The sequence below is a fragment of the Macrobrachium rosenbergii genome, chromosome 6, assembly GCF_040412425.1.
Source record: "Macrobrachium rosenbergii isolate ZJJX-2024 chromosome 6, ASM4041242v1, whole genome shotgun sequence".
Taxonomy (NCBI): domain Eukaryota; kingdom Metazoa; phylum Arthropoda; class Malacostraca; order Decapoda; family Palaemonidae; genus Macrobrachium; species Macrobrachium rosenbergii.
Window position 1 is genome coordinate 57,819,012 of NC_089746.1, and position 20,000 is coordinate 57,839,011.

At 36.4% G+C, this 20,000-nt stretch overlaps 1 protein-coding gene across 50 annotated transcripts in view; it reads right to left on the reverse strand.

Annotated features, from left to right (window-relative positions):
- The window catches only part of PMCA (plasma membrane calcium-transporting ATPase 3), a 476,515-nt gene that overhangs the window by 124,988 nt on the left and 331,527 nt on the right, over nucleotides 1-20,000 (reverse strand). For 49 of the 50 annotated variants that reach the window (XR_010853417.1, XR_010853401.1, XR_010853416.1 and 46 more), the window contains one exon: nucleotides 10,489-10,535. The gene's annotated coding sequence lies outside the window, so the exon portion shown is untranslated. Of the gene's footprint in view, nucleotides 1-2,510; nucleotides 2,630-10,488; nucleotides 10,536-20,000 lie in introns of those variants that run through there. The other variant, XR_010853415.1, reaches the window with a different exon arrangement.

Below are 20,000 nucleotides of genomic sequence, written 5' to 3' on the forward strand. Positions count from 1 at the left end.
TTTTTTTATCACACCATGATTTATATACAATCATGAAGCTACAAATGTCGCTTAATATCAAATTCACGCTCCTTTAATATCAAATTCACGCTGCCTCGGGAATATCTCTGATGGAGAATTATCACCGAAGGGGAATTTATAAGTGATAAATGGATTGGTATAAGAGATAGCTCAGTGGTAACGACGACTGGGGTTGCTGGGTCTGTGCTATGTCGTGGGTTCGCGACCCAACAGTACCAATCCATTTATCACTTATAAATTCCCCTTCGGTGACAATTCTCCTTCGAAGATATTCCCGAGGTAGCGTGAATTTGATATTAAGCGACATTTGTCTCTATCTGTCTATCTATCTAGATAGATAGATAGATAGATAGATATAAATGAGTATGTATGTATCTATCTACAGATAGATAGATAGATAGATATAAATGAGTATATATAAATATATATATATATATATATATATATATATATATATATATATATATATATATATATATATATATATATATATATATATATATATATATATATATATATATATATATATATATATATATATATATATATATATATATATATGTACATACATATATACATACATATATACATACATTCATTTATATCTATCTATCTATCTATCTATCTATAGATAGATAGACAGATAGAGAGACAGATCAATAAAGACAGATGGAAATGAGTGTGCGAGCCAGAAAACACAGGAATACCCTACCAATTTGCAACGATGACTCCTTAACTGACTTTACGGCAAGATGAAACAACATATGAAGAAAACCCTATAAATTCACGGTTTAAGTGAAGTATTATGCCATTCCTGACGTAACGTCAGCACCTACAGGATATTCTTTTTTTTTATTTTCTGTTGTAGCCTTTATCAAGTGTCTGTCGAAAGAGTAATCAGCCGTCACACAATCACAATTATTATTATTATTATTATTATTATTATTATTATTATTATTTCAAGGAAAGAATACATAATTCAAGAAAACTATCAGGGCCAAAAACAATGCCTCTTAATATCTATCAACCAAAGATCATCATCATCATCATCATCTGGTACTAGGGATCTTAACATAGTAACAACACAGTAACTAAGACACCCTGGCTACCTCAACTAAACTAGAAAAAAAAAAGAAAATGCCAAACAATCCAGTGAACATATCCATATCTGAAAAGTTTCTCACCGGATGTACTTCGTCACTTCTTGTAGAAAATAAGTGGCACTGCTGATGCCATTAAATGACAAAAACTGACATGACAATGGCACTGCTGATGCCATTAAATGACAATGACAAAGACTGATGTGACAATGGCACTGCCGATGCCATTAAAAGACAAAGACTGACGTGACCATGGCACTGCCGATGCCATTAAATGACAAAGACTGACGTGACCATGGCACTGCCGATGCCATTAAATGACAAAGACTGACGTGACCATGGCACTGCCGATGCCATTAAATGACAAAGACTGACGTGACCACGGCACTGCCGATGCCATTAAATGACAAAGACTGACGTGACCATGGCACTGCTGATGCCATTAAATGACAGAGACTGACGTGACAATGGCACTGCTGATGCCATTAAATGACAATGACAAAGACTGACCTGACAATGGCACTGCCGATGCCATTAAATGACAAAGACTGACGTGACAATGGCACTGCTGATGCCATTAAATGACAAAGACTGACGTGACAATGGCACTGCCGATGCCATTAAATGACAAAGACTGACATAACAAAGTTCCATTAGAATCCTCAGGCAGTCCACTTTTCCAGTTTCCAAGACTCTCATAAAGAGGGGAAAGGTCATTAATTGAAACTACTGTTCTTTTCACCTTCCTTGTGAACGCTCGGTCCACGTCAACTGTGGCCGGGTATTAATTCACTATCAAGGGCACCGTCACTGAATTCAAGGTCTCATAGTCTGATTTTTAATGCATCTCTTAGGACGAATACAATAAAGACTAAAAACACAAATCTTTCTGTTGCGAGAGAGGAGAAAAGGAAAATCTAGAGAGAGTGTGGTAAAAGGTGTATATAATTAGGAGTAAGTAAATAGTACTGTGTGCATGGGGGTTTGATGTGCTGCTGATGAGACTTCTGTACTGATGCATGGAGCATTCAGCAGTTAGGGAGAACAATTCATTGCGTATTATTATTATTATTATTATTATTATTATTATTATTATTATTATTATTATTATCATATATACAATATGTGTGTGTGTAAATTTTCCTTTCTTGGGAGGTGGGTTAAGGACACCAACATTTTTACCAACTCCCCAAAAATCCTAAATGTTCCACTTTTGCAAAAACGAGAGAGAGAGAGAGAGAGAGAGAGAGAGAGAGAGAGAGAGAGAGAGAGAGAGAGAGAGAGAGAGAGAGAGCTACACAGACGGCTTGAGTAACAAAAAAAAAAAAATTCAAATAAGTAAATGAAAATCCTTCGAGCACCATCACAGTAGAAACCGGGCTAACTCACCAAATTGCAAAGACGACCGCGAGAGCTTAAGAACAACACTGAGGCACTGGAGAGAGTCAACACTCGCCCCTTCCATACAAACACTGACAATCGAAAATAAAAGCCTCCCTATTACTGTCAAAACTGACGACGGGACGGATATCCTGCGTCGATGTGCGTCACAACGTGACTCAACCTTTCTTTTCCAGAGATAAGATGAAAGGAATGAGGCGAGAATCGGATAAAGGTCATGATATACGACTATCCTGACCGAGAGAGCCTCAGAACAATCGTGTGCATGCTGCCAGAATAACAATCACAATGTGTGTGTATGTATGTGTATATTATATATATATATATATATATATATATATATATATATATATATATATATATATATATATATATATATATATATATACACACACACACACACACTAATGCCTTGGATGAATCATACGGGCGAGGCAACGTGTTATCTTAACCCTTTGTTCTAGTTTTCTTCCGGCCTGGGCTAGTAAAGGGCATTAACTTGCCCATCCCTTTGGCATTTGCACTTTTAACAAGGCGAGAGGGGCGCCTTTCGTCGGCCAGCTCTCAAGACTGACGGTTGATTCGCAGAACAGAACAGAATATAGATTTTAGGCCAAAGGCCAAGCGCTGGGACCTATGAGGTCATTCGGCGCTGAAAGGGAAACTGATGGCAAGAAGGTTTGAAGGGTGTAACAGGAGGAAAACAGTATGAAACAACTGTTAGAGAGGGTGGAAAGTCAGATGGAAGAAAGAGAGTATGAACGGAGGTGCAGCGAAAGAAATGAGAGAGGCTGCAGCTACGGGCCGAAGGAACACTGCTAAGACCTTTAGGTAACGCCTACAGTACACCACGTGAGGTGCACTGACGGCACTATACCCTCCGGGGGGTTGATGGGTCAAGTCTCGTTCGAGTTTCAAGCAAAATGTCGCTGGGTTCAAACTGAACGTGTTGAGATTCGGTCAGTCTCTCTTTCTAATACCATTTGTCATATCCTCTTACAATCGTTAAATCTCATTAAAGCCCTTTATCATTCTCATGTGTTCCTTCCCTCTGCGATACTAGTCTCTCTCTCTCTCTCTCTCTCTCTCTCTCTCTCTCTCTCTCTCTCTCTCTCTCTCTCTCTCTCTCTCTCTCGTCCCATTAATCATTGTCTCAACCATATATAATTTTGTTAATACACTTATGAATTCAACTTCCTATTCCACTACCTCTCTAACATTGCCGCAAATTTAACGTAACATATATGGTAAAAAAAATAAAATAACACAGCAGTACAGTGTGTTATTGCAGTAGATGAAGAATCAGAAGAATTTATTTCTGGTGACAGAAATTCATTTCTCGTCATAATGTGGTTCGGATTCCAGAATAAGCTGTAGGTCCCGTTGCTAGGTAACCAGTTGGTTCTTAGCCACGTAAAATAAATCTAATCCTTCGGGCCAGCCCTAGGAGAGCTGTTAATCAGCTCAATGGTCTGGTTCAACTAAGATATACTTAATTTTTTTTTTTTTTTTTTTTTGCAGTAGCTGGAAAATAATTAAAATTTCCTTTCCGACAAATAAACAAACAAATATGTCCTTATGTAATAATAATAATAATAATAATAATAATAATAATAATAATAATAATAATAATAACAATAATAATAATAATAATAATAAAATTCTGAGTAACGTATCATTGCGGATGTCTTCCTTCGCCAAGAGATGAACTTCCAAAAAACATCTAAGTCTTACGAAGGGCACAACAAACGGAACGTAAAAGCACGTACAGCCTCACTGATCTGTACGTGAAAACAATTGACGTGCGAATGACGTGTACGAAAACGATCCACTAGTGTGCGTATCGGTCTGTGGGCGGACCTTCTCGGCTCTCGCAAGGAACTGGGTGAAGTTTTCCATTTCGGCGGTGAAAATAGCTGATAACGGAGTAAGGACTCAGATGTCACACGCCGCAAAGTAATGAGTCACAGGCAGTGCAGTGAACCCAGTAATTGCGTCCTGTAATTGAACATTGAGCAAGAACCTCTCTCTCTCTCTCTCTCTCTCTCTCTCTCTCTCTCTCTCTCTCTCTCTCTCGCTTCAGCCTGAACAAGCTAAGTACCACGTTTCCAAAAAAATAAACAAAGAAATAAATAGTACCAAGTTTCCAAGAAATAAATAAATAAATAAATAAATAAATAAATAAATAAATAAATAAATAAGTAAATAGTAACACGTTTCCAAAAAATAAATTAAGTACTGGTAACACGTTTCCAAAAATTAAATTAATTAATAGTACCACGTTTCCAAAAAACTAAATAAATAAATAAATAGTAACACGCTTCCAATAAATAAATAAATAAATAAATAGTACCACATTTCCAAAAAATACATAAATAAATAAACACTACCACGTTTCCAAAACATAAATAAATAAATAGTCCACGTTTCAATAAATACATAAATAAATAAACAGTACCACGTTTCCAAAAAAAAAATAAATAAATAAATAGTACCACGTTTCCGAAAAATAAATAAATAAATAGTACCACGTTACCAAAAAATAAATAAATAGTACCAAGTTTCCAAAAGATAAATAAATAAACGAAAGGTCAATATTTAAACCAACTGCAAAACTTTCGAGTAAATTAAGATGAAAACCGCGCGCTTGCGAAAATGTCTCCTTAGTATATGAAACTTCATGACATTTGTGTAGGCCTAAAGAGATGTTCTCAGCTATTTCAGTAATTACTTCCGCTGCTGTGAGGCTGCAATTTCAAGGCTTATACAGATGTCTTACCAGAGCTTTCGCGTTCGTCACATAAGATGGACTGCTTGATTAGTTTAATTTACCTTGACTTCATAAAACCGAGGTTAACGAAAAAATAGGCACCTGCCGAGTATTAATACACAACATTATTAAAATCCCCTGCACTTTTTTCTATATCTCAATTTATAAATATATAAACAAAAATGAATTATAAAATGAAAAAGTATGAACCACACTCAAAAAAGTAAAAATGAGAGGATGTCTTAAAAACGAACAGGAGCAAGTCTTGGTGAGCAAGACTTTCGCCGGGCCCTGGAGAGAGATCAGCGGTGTAAAAGGAAACGCGCTCAAAAGGCGGCGACCACACTGCCGGGATATATTACGGCAAACGAGCTTAACTGTAATACACTCCTTGTTGAACCAATGATGAAAAGGGAAGAACATGTTATATAACGCATTTATATAAGTGGAGCAATAAATGGCTTGGGGCTTTTAACTTTTATTGTTCCATGCGTGCGCGCTAGCGAGCGAGCGAGCGAGCGGGCGGGCGGGCGAGCAAGCTAGCGAGAGAGAGAGAGAGAGAGAGAGAGAGAGAGAGAGAGAGAGAGAGAGAGAGAGAGAGAATTCTTTCAGTTTTGACGATACTTTGTACACAAGTAAATTCTCATTCTTATCACCTAATAGTGCTTGTTAGATTAGGTTAACCTGGTCTGACTTCTTTAGTGACAGACAGACACAAGCTACGTTAATCCTCAAACCAGGTCAGAAAATGCATCTAGAACCGGGATAAATCAGATGAATAATCCTTGAAATCACATCGTGCGAATATACAACCACCAGCCGATTCCGATTCGAAGTTTCCAATTTGTAAATAAAATAAATAAAATAAAACGTCCACAGATAAGCACAACGAAACGTTCACGAAAATCCACTCAAAATGTTCGCAGTGAGACGAAAATCCACTCAAAATGTTCGCAGTGAGACGAAAATCCACTCAAAATGTTCGCAATGAGACGAAAATCCACTCAAAATGTTCGCAACGAGACGAAAATCCACTCAAAATGTTCGCAAGTGAGACGAAAATCCACTCAAAATGTTCGCAATGAGACGAAAATCCACTCAAAATGTTCGCAACGAGACGAAAATCCACTCAAAATGTTAGCAGAGAGACGAAAATCCACTCAAAATGTTCGCAACGCTTCTTCAAACGAAAATCCATATCAAAATGTTAGCAGAGAGACGAAAATCCACTCTATAAATTTAATCAAAATGTTCTTCAAAAAGCTTAAACTGAGACTTCTTCAAATAGTGATATCATCAATAATAAAGGACAGTTCGTTACATCGGAAGTACCTGACACAGCCACCCACCTCCTGCAAATAGGGGACGGGAGGGTAGGGGAGTGTCGTACCAGCGGGCGCTAACAATACATTTGGAAAAGTGTTTCAACAGACAATTATGCCATACTCTAACACGTTAAGTCATTTGGAACAGAATAAACTTTCAAAAATGACTCTTTTGAAACAAATTAATGTTACCAGACTTCCTGGCGCCGTTCAACTTTCGTGTTATGGTGAGAACTGAAGCTATAAATTTAATCAAGTTTACCGTACTCTTCTTTAAACTCTAGCTTAAATCTGGAGACTTACGTTGTAGCACTAGGTGCAATAGTGATATCATCAATAATAATACAATCCGAGTGGATCTCGTTTATCCTTGCCCCGGGTGACAGTGGGGGAGACATGACACAGCCACCCACCTCCTGCAAACCGGTTTGTGCGCCCAGAGTGGGTAGGGGACCGGGAGGGTAGGGGAGACTGCAGCGTCGTACCAGCGCGCGCGCTAACAAGCTCGTTAACAAATGCTGTACATGAGCACACACAAAAAAGAACAACAACAACATACATGGCCACAAGGCCATTGAGACAACAGAGTGCAAGATCTTTCGCCATACTCTAAGCATTTTCAAGCAAACTACATGCAATGGAACAGAATAAACTTTCAAAACATCTGACAAAATTGCCATCGCCCCTTTTAGGAACTATCTAAGGTACCCATTTGATAAATTCATCAGACCTAATTGGAAAATTAAACAGCACTGCAATCAATCCGACTCCAGATTACTAAGTTGTGATGTTTGTTGTTCATTTACAAGAGTGCCTCTTGAATCTGTACTAGAATACCCCCAAAATGACAGGATTGGATTGGCCACCAACAGTTAGTCTGCCCTTTTTGGACAGTTATCAGACGTGAACCATCTCTTGGAAATATGGTACATACGGTAAAACAACAAATAAACTAATTTGTGTGCGCTAATTTTCTGAGCATCATAATATAAATGAAATCTCCTCAATGTTCCCGCGAGCATTACATGCTGTCAGCCCTGAGTTCTTGGAAAACGAACTACAGAACATTAGGAAAATAGGTAAGGACAAGTTCATATTTTGTTTACATGTTACCACAAAGATGTGGCAACAAAGGTGACAGGAAGCCAGGGCTACCTAAGAACATCCTTTAATTTATTTCATCAGCTCTAAGTATATAAAAACAACACTGAGAATTCTCCATGTAAATGTAATCTTTTTGCATTCTTCTTCTTTTAACGTGCTTTTTTCCCATTTGTATGGGGTAGGCACGATGTCTTCTTTTGAAGGACTTTGATAAATAAAAACCCTTATAAGAAAATGTCCTCCCCAGAGTACTAACATTGTTTAAAAATTCTATTTATGGTCAAAGACTAATCTGGGCCAGACAAGTGATGAATTAAATATCAGAATAAATCAACGTAAATATTAAGCTGGAACTGGTCGAAAGAATAATGCCCCTTTTGCTCCCTTGAGTGAAAAATCACTCAGAACTGATTGGTTCCACGGCAGTATAATTCTGAGAAGTAAAAATATTGTTTCCGGAAATTTCTTAGAGCGTCCATTAGCACAGCTTAACAATGAAAGACACCATTACTTAAGCCCTTGTCTACATCTTCTCAACCTCATTCTGCACAAGTTGTCCGAAGCAGAACTGAGAGAGAAACTCAAAAATCTCAGCAATTCTTGTCATTACATTTTTGTCACTCCTTGGTTTATCCAGTACCCGAGTTAACCCTAGACAGCGTTTCCTCACCTAAAGACTCCACTCAAATGTTATGACCTTTATATGCATTAAATGCATTTAAGACTAATTCTTCTCAGCAATCTTTTGTTCCACTGTATACAGTTTGCTTCTAAATGTGTTGAAGCAAGGGCTAGAAATCTTACATCTATTCCGTTCTGTGTGTGTGTGTGTGTGTGTGTGTTTATATATATATATATATATATATATATATATATATATATATATATATATATATATATATATATATATATATATATATATATATATACATACATATATATATATATACACACACATACATATATGCATACAGACACACACACATATATACATTTACATAAACTTGGCATAAGGTTATTCCTAGATATATTACCCATATATATCAATCAAGTCATCAACATGCAACGAAAAGAACGCTGATGGTTTCGGTCGCCTATCTACGAGTTTCCATCGGACCCACTAAAGGAATGCCTATTCAAATATTAACTGTGCAATCTCGGCTACAGATCAGGATTTAAAAGTACGGTTGACATTCGTACGGTTTTTTTTTTTTTTTTTTTTTTTAAATCTGTGGAAGTTGTCCTTCAGAGAATGGTTTCGGCATATTTGTTTATGTGAATGTTTGATCGTTTTAAAATAATAATAATAATAATAATAATAATAATAATAATAATAATAATAATAATAATAATAATAATAATAAAAAGTCACCGAAATATGGATTGCAATATCCGTTCGCAAACTGCAAATGAAGCCAATTCAGAATGAAAAAAAAAAAATCGCAACAAAACTCAATAAATTAACGAGTCTCTTTCACCTGTGGAATTCTGCTCGGTTAGCAAACGGCTTCGTGGTTTTCTCTACATGAATATTTGATCGCTTTGAAAAAATAACAATAAAAAAAGTCAAAAGAAAATATGGACAAGCGTATCTATTCACAAGCTCCAAATTACGTCCATTCAGAAAAGAACAAGTCGATAAATCAGTCAATAAACAAATAAGAAATGGAGTTATTTAAACGAGGCATGCGCGCAAAACAAAGCGCAAATGCACAACGTGCAAAGAATACAGCAATCGGCAATGCATCCGACTGCAGTACAACAAGTCTCTCATCAAACAGGTCTGGTGTCCCTGCAAGATACGCAATGAACCCGTCCTGTCGTCAAGAAGATTCGTACCAGCTATTACCAGATTTGCCTCTTCTTCTTCTTCTTCTTCTTCTACTTTTCTCTCTTCTTTCCGCTGGCCGAGACGCCGCTTTCATTTGAAGGTCAGGTGACCTTCGGTGACATTTTTTTTTTTTTCATGCTTAATTATTTTGTTTCGTCTGGTCTCATTTTAGACACTTCTTTTTGGTAACAATGATGAATAATAATTGCTGCAGCAGTAATAATAATAATAATAATAATAATAATAATAATAATAATAATAATAATAATAACAATTATTAATGCATGATTACTAATTAGCAATGCCCGCTTAAGCAATAACATTCGCTGCATCGATAATTATGAAAACTGCAATAGCAAAGTTGATTCTATATTTCTCCTGTGATTGTCACATGACGTCCTCAAGAAAAAGGGAAACACTGAAAAAGTAATGACATGAAAGAAGGGAAATATATAATCAACTCTGCTTATGTAGCCATTATTTCTAATGATAACAGTTATAACAACCACGGCTCATTCCGCTGTTTAGATACATCAAAGGCTATACAGACAGCTCTCGAGAGCCTGAAGCTCAAATAAATAATGAGAGCTGAGTATTGACTCAAAAGCTTCTCTGCAACAGTAACCATGAATTTTAACAATTTCATCGATAATAATAATAATAATAATAATAATAATAATAATAATAATAATAATAATAATAAACGGAAGTAATACTAATAATAAACGGAAGACGCAGTTTACTTTAAAAACTAGGCTACACAAAAAAGAAAACACCTGAAGCTGTAGACACTCAGTTTCTAGGAGTCCAAAGTAATGAGAGAGAGAGAGAGAGAGAGAGAGAGAGAGAGAGAGAGAGAGAGAGAGAGAGAGAGAGAGAGAGAGAGACTACTCCACAAACTAGTAACACTGATAACTCCTCAGGTGGCATACTCACCTAAACGATCACAACTATCGGTCATTCATTTATCTTGTTGTTGCGTTCTGCAAGAGAGAAAGAAACAGAGAAATTAAGCTTTATAAAGAATATGGAGAATAGCAAAATTAATAAAAAAAAAATAAAGTCTAAAATGTAAGCCTATACACAAAAGTATAAAATACAAGTAAATTCATGAAAGTTTAAAAAGTCAATTGATAAAAGTATAGAAAGTCAATTCAATAAAGTATAAAATATAGGCCAAGTCATAAAAGTATAAAATACAGGTAATTTCACAAAAGCATAATGCGTAAGGCAATCCATAAAAGTATAACATATGTAAGCCAATTCATAAAAGTATAAAATATAAGCCAATTAATTCATAAAGTATAAAATATATTCTAAGTTCAACTATAAGTTACCAACTAAGGCCTATGCCAGGACTGGATATAAAGAAGGCTGTTCTTAGTATAAAGTCCCTGTCTCGTGTGTGTGTGTAAGTGTGTATACTTGTAACAAATCTTACTGGCTGGCAGCAAGAGTCAATGATTCATGAATGAACGAATGAAGCCTAAAAGCCATGAGTAGAAGTGTATTATGAAAGCTTTACATCTGACAATTGACAATAGTGACCCCAAACAGCAGGGAATTCGCCCGATAGCCTTATCGCGAACATACTTCATCGATAAGTTTTATCTACATACACTTCATCAGTAGCATCATATCCATACTTTTTCCCAAACTTATTTCTACCTTAGGCTGTCAAGCTGAATTATAAAACCGAACCGGTCTCCAGAACACCTGGAAACAACAATTATTCAAACAATTTCATAAGTTTGTCGAATTCAACTTCCAATAACTTTTATCCAATTCGCTGACATTGTTAAAATTTTATTACTAATAATGCCTGTAAAAATGTGGTGGGGACATTAACGGTAGTACTGACATCGCCAGATTTTTTTTTTTTTTTTTTTGGGGGGACAGTACTGGTACACAGGCAGATCATTTGAATGAACCAGATCCATCTTGAAGGCGATGATGTTCCTTGCATCCAAACTGAACGTCAAAAGTAAACAGGTCAATGGGGAAAATACTTAACAAATGAAAAAATACTTGACAGTTTATGACTAATTATAAAATGAGCAACAAAAAGAGTTCTCTTTAGGCGATACCAAATCACTCGAAAGTATTCCACAAATTCCCATCTCAAAGATCAAAAGGTGTGCGATTTACTCTTCCAGGTAATCGTGCAGTTTCGTTCGGGCCAAGATGGCATTTTCTGATTGCAATATTGATACGCAATCAATACAAGCTGTCTGCTAAAGTTGAGCAGTTTCTTTCAATGTGCAGTTCGCTCAAGTTACCTTTACAGTAATCCATTCAATACAGCTTACATAAAGTACGTCATTCACTATATGCTTCATATTCTCAAGATTCTAACATGAGTCTTGATGCTTTCATGCATTGGCAAATACGTTTGGCTACATCTGATTACTGCCGCCTTCTATAAGGTTAACTTTCAAGATTATTTACGGTTAAGAGAGAGACCCGCATGTTGACAAAATATAAAATAAAATAAATAAATAAATAAATAAATAAATAAATACATAAATAAATAAATAAAAGTAAATAAATGAGAAGTGAGAATTAATGAATGTCTCTTCACAAATGACGACAATTTGAGAAGCAAGGGAAGGCAGATAATTCCATATTCCAGAACCGAATGGCGTTCAAACCTTAGGACACTTGAATAACAAACTTTCACACATTACCTATGAAGTTCATTTACTGAGTTATGTAACATGGCGTCGCAAAGAATAAGGGGGGGGAAGGGGGTGTTTGATGTTTATCCATTGCCATGCAAGCAGCGGGCATTTCGGCAAAAATATCACCAATACGTCAAAAACTCATACTACAAGAATCTTTCTCTGTATATTTATGTAGATACATCAATCTTTATCTGTATATTCATGTAGTTTCAAAATTTTCACTATGTAACGTTCCCAAATATAATAAAAGAAATGTCCACTGAGAATGAATGAATAAATGGATAACTGCAAACCAGCAATGCAACAGCTAAGTTCATCGACCTCGGATTTTTCCCCTGTAGCTTGAAATAAAAAAGAAACGGAGGGAAGTCTGGATAAAACCATTGAAGCCATACATTGGAAATGAGAGAATCGCTTTCGACGGGGATGGGAGAGTACGAAAATGGAAGGCTTTGAGTTCAAACTTGAGAAATGAACAACACATTCAGCGAGGACAAGCAGGTTTTCAGAAACACCTACTGATCCTTCCAGTTCCTAAGGACCATGTGTTACCCACAACAGAATTATTCCTACAGACCTGGATTTCATACCCAAGCCAATTACAAAGACGCGTCTTTAATTAGATAAGTCCAACTAAGCTGATTAATTATACAGAGACCTACGCTCAAAGTGCTGCCCATTTCCATGTATTAAACTTGAAGAAGAAGATTCCAGTTATGCAACTTCCCGGTCAAGCTACCGAGCCACAAGGACTTCAGTTTCCCACAGCAGGTTCACAGGCTTTTTTTTTTTTTTTAAAGTAAGCGTGGTCTGGATGGCAATTCAATTCTTTTCAAGTTGATCCTCCGATGCACCCATCTTAAAATAGAAAACAAGTCTCACTGGATGAGAAGTCATACTTCGAGGTCAAGCTCACTTTTCCTTCCCAAACCTTTTCTTGTTTCTGGTGCCTCTGGGTTAGATGAAGGCGATAAGTGTTAGCCAAATGATTTAGCAAATTCTCTGGGAAATAAATAATACATCCCAAACCAGTTTCCAGTATGGTTAATTTTAATTCTCAGGTTTTCTTTATGTTATACCATAATTCACCCGGGGCCAGATTGGCAACATCATAAACTGAGACTTGGCAAAAGCTCTCATAAAAAAAAAAAAATACAAATAAAAAGTCCGGACTAACAAGTTCCATCTAATGTGAAACTCCTCCTTTATAGAGAGCTGTAAATGAAAAAAAAAAAACATTAAACAAAAAATAAACGAGATAACTAGTATTGTTCAAAATGACATTCACACTAAACAGGCCTAAATGACATCAACTTGAGTAGAAAAGCCCTCCATAGAGAAGAATGCCGAGAAGTGAAAAAATACAAATAAAAAACACTCAACGAACAGATGAATACATCTACATAAGACAAAGCAGTATGCGTATCGATATATTTACTTCCTTTCTCTGCAAAAAACGACAGACTTGCCACCGTCCACCATAGAACCAGAATCTCTCTCACCACTAGGCATGATCAGAAGTACCGGTTATGCAGTATGACAGTACCCCGGTCTGAGATTCAGGACGGTAAGTAGCGTCTCTTAGAACGGGATTTGCTGTCTCGACCCTATCTCAGATTACCGTCATTTTGGAGGGTACGGCACACTGGTACATATGCAATAACATAATGCAAAAACACCCAAGGCAATGATAAATAGTCAAGGTATATTCTTAAAACGTTTAATGCCTTTGCATTGTATTTCTGGGTATATATTCTTAGGCACTACAACTTTCTAATCTTATCTTCGCCTTAGACAAGCCTCTCATACTTCTCGTCCTGGAATGTGTCTGATAATTATCAAAACCTTACGGAGAGTTCCGGTTACCGCATATAATACTAATATTCGGATATCATACACACACGCATAAATATATATACACATATTATATAATATATATATATACATATATATATACATTATATATAACATACATATATACATTATATATACACACATATATATATATATATACATATATATATATAATGTATGCATGTATGTGAATGTATAGTGATACATGAAATTTGAATCCTCATAAGAAAATGCTTCCTGAAAAGAAGATAGGTAAGAGCACCTTCTGGAGCCACCCCCAAAATAAGGTGAGAAAAAAAAGGGCACAGAGAGAGAGAGAGAGAGAGAGAGAGAGAGAGAGAGAGAGAGAGAGAGAGAGAGAGAGAGAGAGAGAGAGGCCTCAAGTCCCCACCCTTTTCGGTTCGACTGCAATAACTCCCTTTGTTACCCATTCACATAACCATCAAAAGGTGTTCCGCCGGAGGCAGACCCACTACCTGGCTCCGTCCGCCACCAAACAAGCATAATAGTCAGCGCTGCACTTCTCTGGCAATTTCTGCGAGCCCTCGCACACAATCTAACATCGATTTTCCTTTACACTTCCCGGAGTACTGCGGCAAAGAACTTGTGTGACAAAAATGAAAAGAAATGTAAGCACCACGGGAGGGACCGTAGCGAAATAACACAGACACAGACACAGACATACACTTCCATACTTCCCTACACACGTACATACACACATACTATAGGTGTATGTATTATTTCTTTGAGGGATATATATATATATATTATTTATATATATATATATATATATATATATATATATATATATATATATATATATATATATATATATATATATATATATATATATATATATATATATATGCACAGTATACATGTATATTTTTTGTATATGCACAGTATAGTTTACATATATATATATATATATATATATATATATATATATATATATATATATATATATATATGCACATACATATATATATATATATATATATATATATATATATATATATATATACATATATATATATATATATATATATATATATATATATATATATATATATATATATATATATATGCACAGTACATAAATATATATATATATATATATATATATATATATATATATATATATATATATATATATATATATATATATATATATATATATATATATATATATATATATACACACATTATCATAATCCAAAATGGGTACCAACCTTAAGACTTTAGGGATGTTTCCACAGAATAAAATAGCTTTACGTAAAATAATAACAGCAAAGAGAATTTGGCGACATAAATGCAAACAAACAAACAAACAGAAGAAGAAGAAGAAGAAGAAGAAGAAGAAGAAGAAGAAGAAGAAGAAGAAGAAGAAGAAGAAGAAGAAACAGCGAGGGGCAGAAACATCCAAAAATTCGTCTCTTTCCCCGTAACTCGTTGCTCTCGCCTCCGGCGGTACTTTCTCTTTGTTTTCTCCGGGTCCAACATCATCATCCCGTCAACTACTTCCTTCGAAATCGCTTCCTTTCTCTCGTAAGTGGCGGAAGAGTCGGAGTTTCCGGCACCTCTCTCTCTCTCTCTCTCTCTCTCTCTCTCTCTCTCTCTCTCTCTCAACCCAACGGCAGCATCTCAAGCTTTGGAATTCTCATCTCCCCCGCCCCCCAACCCTCCCATTCCGTTTTCACTCTTCCAATACTTGGTCCTTCAAAACGCATCCTACAGGACTCAGAGCCACATTCTTTCCTTCCTTATCTAATAGGCCTATTTACAGCAAAAACGCTCGATTGGCTACTTCTTAATTCGTCAATCACAGTCGGAAAATTTTTCAGGGGTGTAATTCCTGCCTAACGGTCCACTACAAATAAAAATACACTAAAATTAAAGGAACCATCCTTCGAAATAAATAAAATATACCAAGGAGATATCGAAGAGACGACAGGATCTCGGTTAACCCTAAGCTAGACTAGGCCTACATCACAGATGGCAACATACAAAAATTAAATATATTTCATTTAAATAAAAATTGTATAAATATACATAACTGCTCTATATTTCATCACATGAAATACACTCTATCATAAAAAAATATTAAAAGGACATGACTAGCTTACTGTCACGCCCGAAAATTTCATTTACGTTAGAAACAAGGTGGCAACCATAGCCGTAGCTGCGCATGCGCATTTCCAACAGCATGCTTCATAACACAAGATGTTCTTCTTTTACCATGTCATTCTTTTACCTCACACTCGAACCTAACAACCCACCAACCCCCGCCATGAAAAAGCTCGAGTAACGACCGATAGCCACGGGGAAAAAGACAGCTGACTTTATTCACTTATCTGACCTGGCTTCGCAACAGATGTGGGCACGGACATGACTGGCTGAAACAGCCTGCAAAGACGCCCCCGCAACATCCTCTATGAACCTGATTGCTTGCCTCATCGGGCGCCCACCAGACGAGGTGCGTCCTAGCCCAAGTACCCGTAACGGGAAGGTCACTGTACTTAAACGACTGAACGTGAGGGCACGGGGGGGAGACGGCTAACGTTTCCGAACAGATGCTTACTGGATAATCGAGTGGCATCTGTGCGTCTTTTGTTTTTGTGCAAGTATATACTCTGTCCACTCTTAACAGACGCGCCGTGACTCATCACAACTCGCCCCAAAGTAACACGTGCCGCTAGTTTCAGAAGTCAATGGCATTAACTTGTGCATGTTTTTGTGTGTGTGGGGGGGGGATGGGGGTCATTCTTCTTAAAATGGATAAGAACAACCCTTACGTAAAGAAGTTTCACCTTATTTGTACTTATAAGAATAACTCTCACATTCGTAAACCCAAGAGCATGGCTAATAACTGCTGTTAAGTATAAAACGTACTCTAATTCCTTAACATACAATTACACACATATATATATATATATATATATATATATATATATATATATATATATATATATATATATATATATATATATATATACTGCCTGTCTATGCTTAGTGATGATAACACAAGACACAGGAAAGCATCCCCACACGCGGAGGAGAAATTTTTCAAGGATTTCGCAAATCTCTGTTCATGCATGAAATGAACACAAAGGAGGATTCCACATTTCATTCGAGTTTACCGGCTACAGGCGCCAGCTGACTGAACACGGCTACTTTCCCGGCCCCATCTCTTAAAAACACGGTACCAAGTATGTAACCTACATACTCCCGTCCGAGCGCACACGTGCATGTTTGTGTGTGAGCTTTTTGCTGAAAAAAAGAATCTAGCATATTGGAAAAGCTTCAAATGGTTTCCTTGTGGAAAAAATAACAAAATCGGTACATAAAAAAATTGTTTATTCGTGTTTAATTAGTAGAAAATTTAAATATTCTTTGCTCCGGTGCAGGAATGTTATTCTTCGATTTGCCTAAATGCGAGCTATAAGAAAATCTTCAATAAATCAGAGCATAAGTAATGGAATAGGGTTACTGCTGTGCTTCTATTTGTAGATTTAAATAAATAAAATACGATCGTAAAAAAACGAACTTAGTGGAAATCCTTATAACTTTCACTTACGACGGGTCTTTACTTGATAATGGCATAAATAATTCCAAGTTTGAAAAACAGCACTGCAACCATTGGATGCGTTTGGAAGCAATGTATTAGTGATATGAATCTATTAACATTACTGTCTTTTCTACTGACCTATATATCCAAAAAACAAAAACACCCTTCTTATTCCTGTAGGCCTAAATATCTATTAAATAGTTCGCTGTCACTCCAGCGAACCTAAACCATTAATCATTCCTGTCAGTCCAGCGGATCTATAAATCTATAAACTTATTACTATGTTTCCCGTGTACACACCACAACCGTTTCATCTCTGACAAAATATTGACACCAGTTATCACCATTAATGCAAGACCGTCCTGGAGTAACGATGAATGATTCGGACAACGACAAACACTGCTCATCTTTGGAAAGTCGAATCACCGCCGGCATTTCAGTGTGAAGTAATATAACATCTCCAACCATTACTACTTGATTGAAGGAAGACAGCGCTGGCTTCACTATTCAGGACGAAAACAAGCACAGCTATTTGACCTTACGAAAGTAACGCTACCGAAAACATTTGTTGTCATATAATAGACGTCCCTTTCAGTCAAAACCGTACCGGGATTCTAAGAAGCAGCAATGACAAATAGCGACCCAAACAGCTTTATCAGTGGATAAAACTCGCGCCCCATACAATATCGATCCTATGAACAAACGTCTGGCGTAACTGTTTGACCTTGCCTGTGACATAACTGTGGGATTGTGCACCAGTAGAATATGGTGTTCATCAGGAAGAAGTAAGAAGAGGTAAAGGAAAACGCGTTAAGAAGAGATCTCACTTATTAAAAAAAAATAAATGTAATAAATTAATAAATAGATAAAAATATATTAAAACTGAATGGGAATCAACTTAGGGTAGTAATGCATTGCATCTTCGCTTGAACTTCTGAAATTCCAGTTGCACGACATAACCTGGGAGGCTGTTCCACAGTCCAATGGTGCGAGGGATATAGGACCTCCGGAACTGGAAAGCACATTCTGTCCCTCTGAACCCAGTGGTCTTCGATTCTTGGAATGAAGAACTACCACGAATAAGTTTACGCCAAAAATACGGCACTGGAATCAAACTCAATGAACGTATAGGCAAGCAGCAGCTAGGCTATGGCAATGCAAACCTGGCATTCAAGAATACCGAATGATAAAGTAAAACTCAAAAACATTACATGACTTCCGGATGTCATTAAGTAGGCATTCTTAGAACAAATAATTATTAGATTCTTCAATGAAGTTGTAGTGATAACTAGGAATTCTGAATATTCTAAATGTTAATTAACACAGCGAAAGAGAGAAAGAGAGAGAAACCTTCCATTAATAGACCCTGATAGTTAGAAAGAGAGGGAGAGAGAGATTGAAAGAAACGAACACACACACACACACACACACACACACACACACACACACAGAGAGAGAGAGAGAGAGAGAGAGAGAGAGAGAGAGAGAGAGAGAGAGAGAGAGAGAGAATAGCAAAACATTTGTGTGTTGGCTATATCGTGATGACAAGGTCCAAAAACACGACAAAGTGTCACTTAGAAAAGATGCCCTTCTGAAAAAGCAGGAATGTATTGAAATAAAAAAAAAAAAATTTTAGGACTACTAGAAATACCAACTTGACAGGATCCTGCATGGCTACAAAGAGAGGAGTCTCCACTTAAGTAAATCACATCAAAAATTCTCATGGACTCAACGTCATGGGAACTTTCGATATTTGCTTGTGGCAAATGACAGTCATGATTCAAGGTAGAAGCTGACTTAATGTGAAGCAAGACGGCTGTCTTTTGTTTGTATTTACCTACGTATAAAAAAAAATAATCCACAAATACGAAGGTGGAAAATGAAAAACTGTATGAAGGTCGAGATTATTTTAGAAATAATTGATCTATATGAGTTATTAATATGAAATGTCTCTCGTTATTACGAAAGACTGCTAGCCACATTAACCACAAGAGCTGTCCTTGGTCATTACAATAAAGTACTGCTTTCTTGACTGTTTCCTCAATCTACTTTCCAAAACTGCTAAGACAGGTGGAAGATTATTTGCTAATTCTTTTCAATATTGGCGTCAATTTTCTATCACTTTTACTTATTGTCATTATCTTCTTTACATCTACTGACGATCTCTGCGAAAGAATTTAACACTTCTGTTTCAAAAGCTTCTACAGACCGAGCCTCAATACTTTTGAATCTTGGTTCATCAGTATCTAAGACATAAGAAATGCTTTCTCGAGCTTGACACCTCGATGTTTCGCTAGTTTCCCTAAGTTCTCGCAAATGACTGGGCAACCAAAACGACTTAC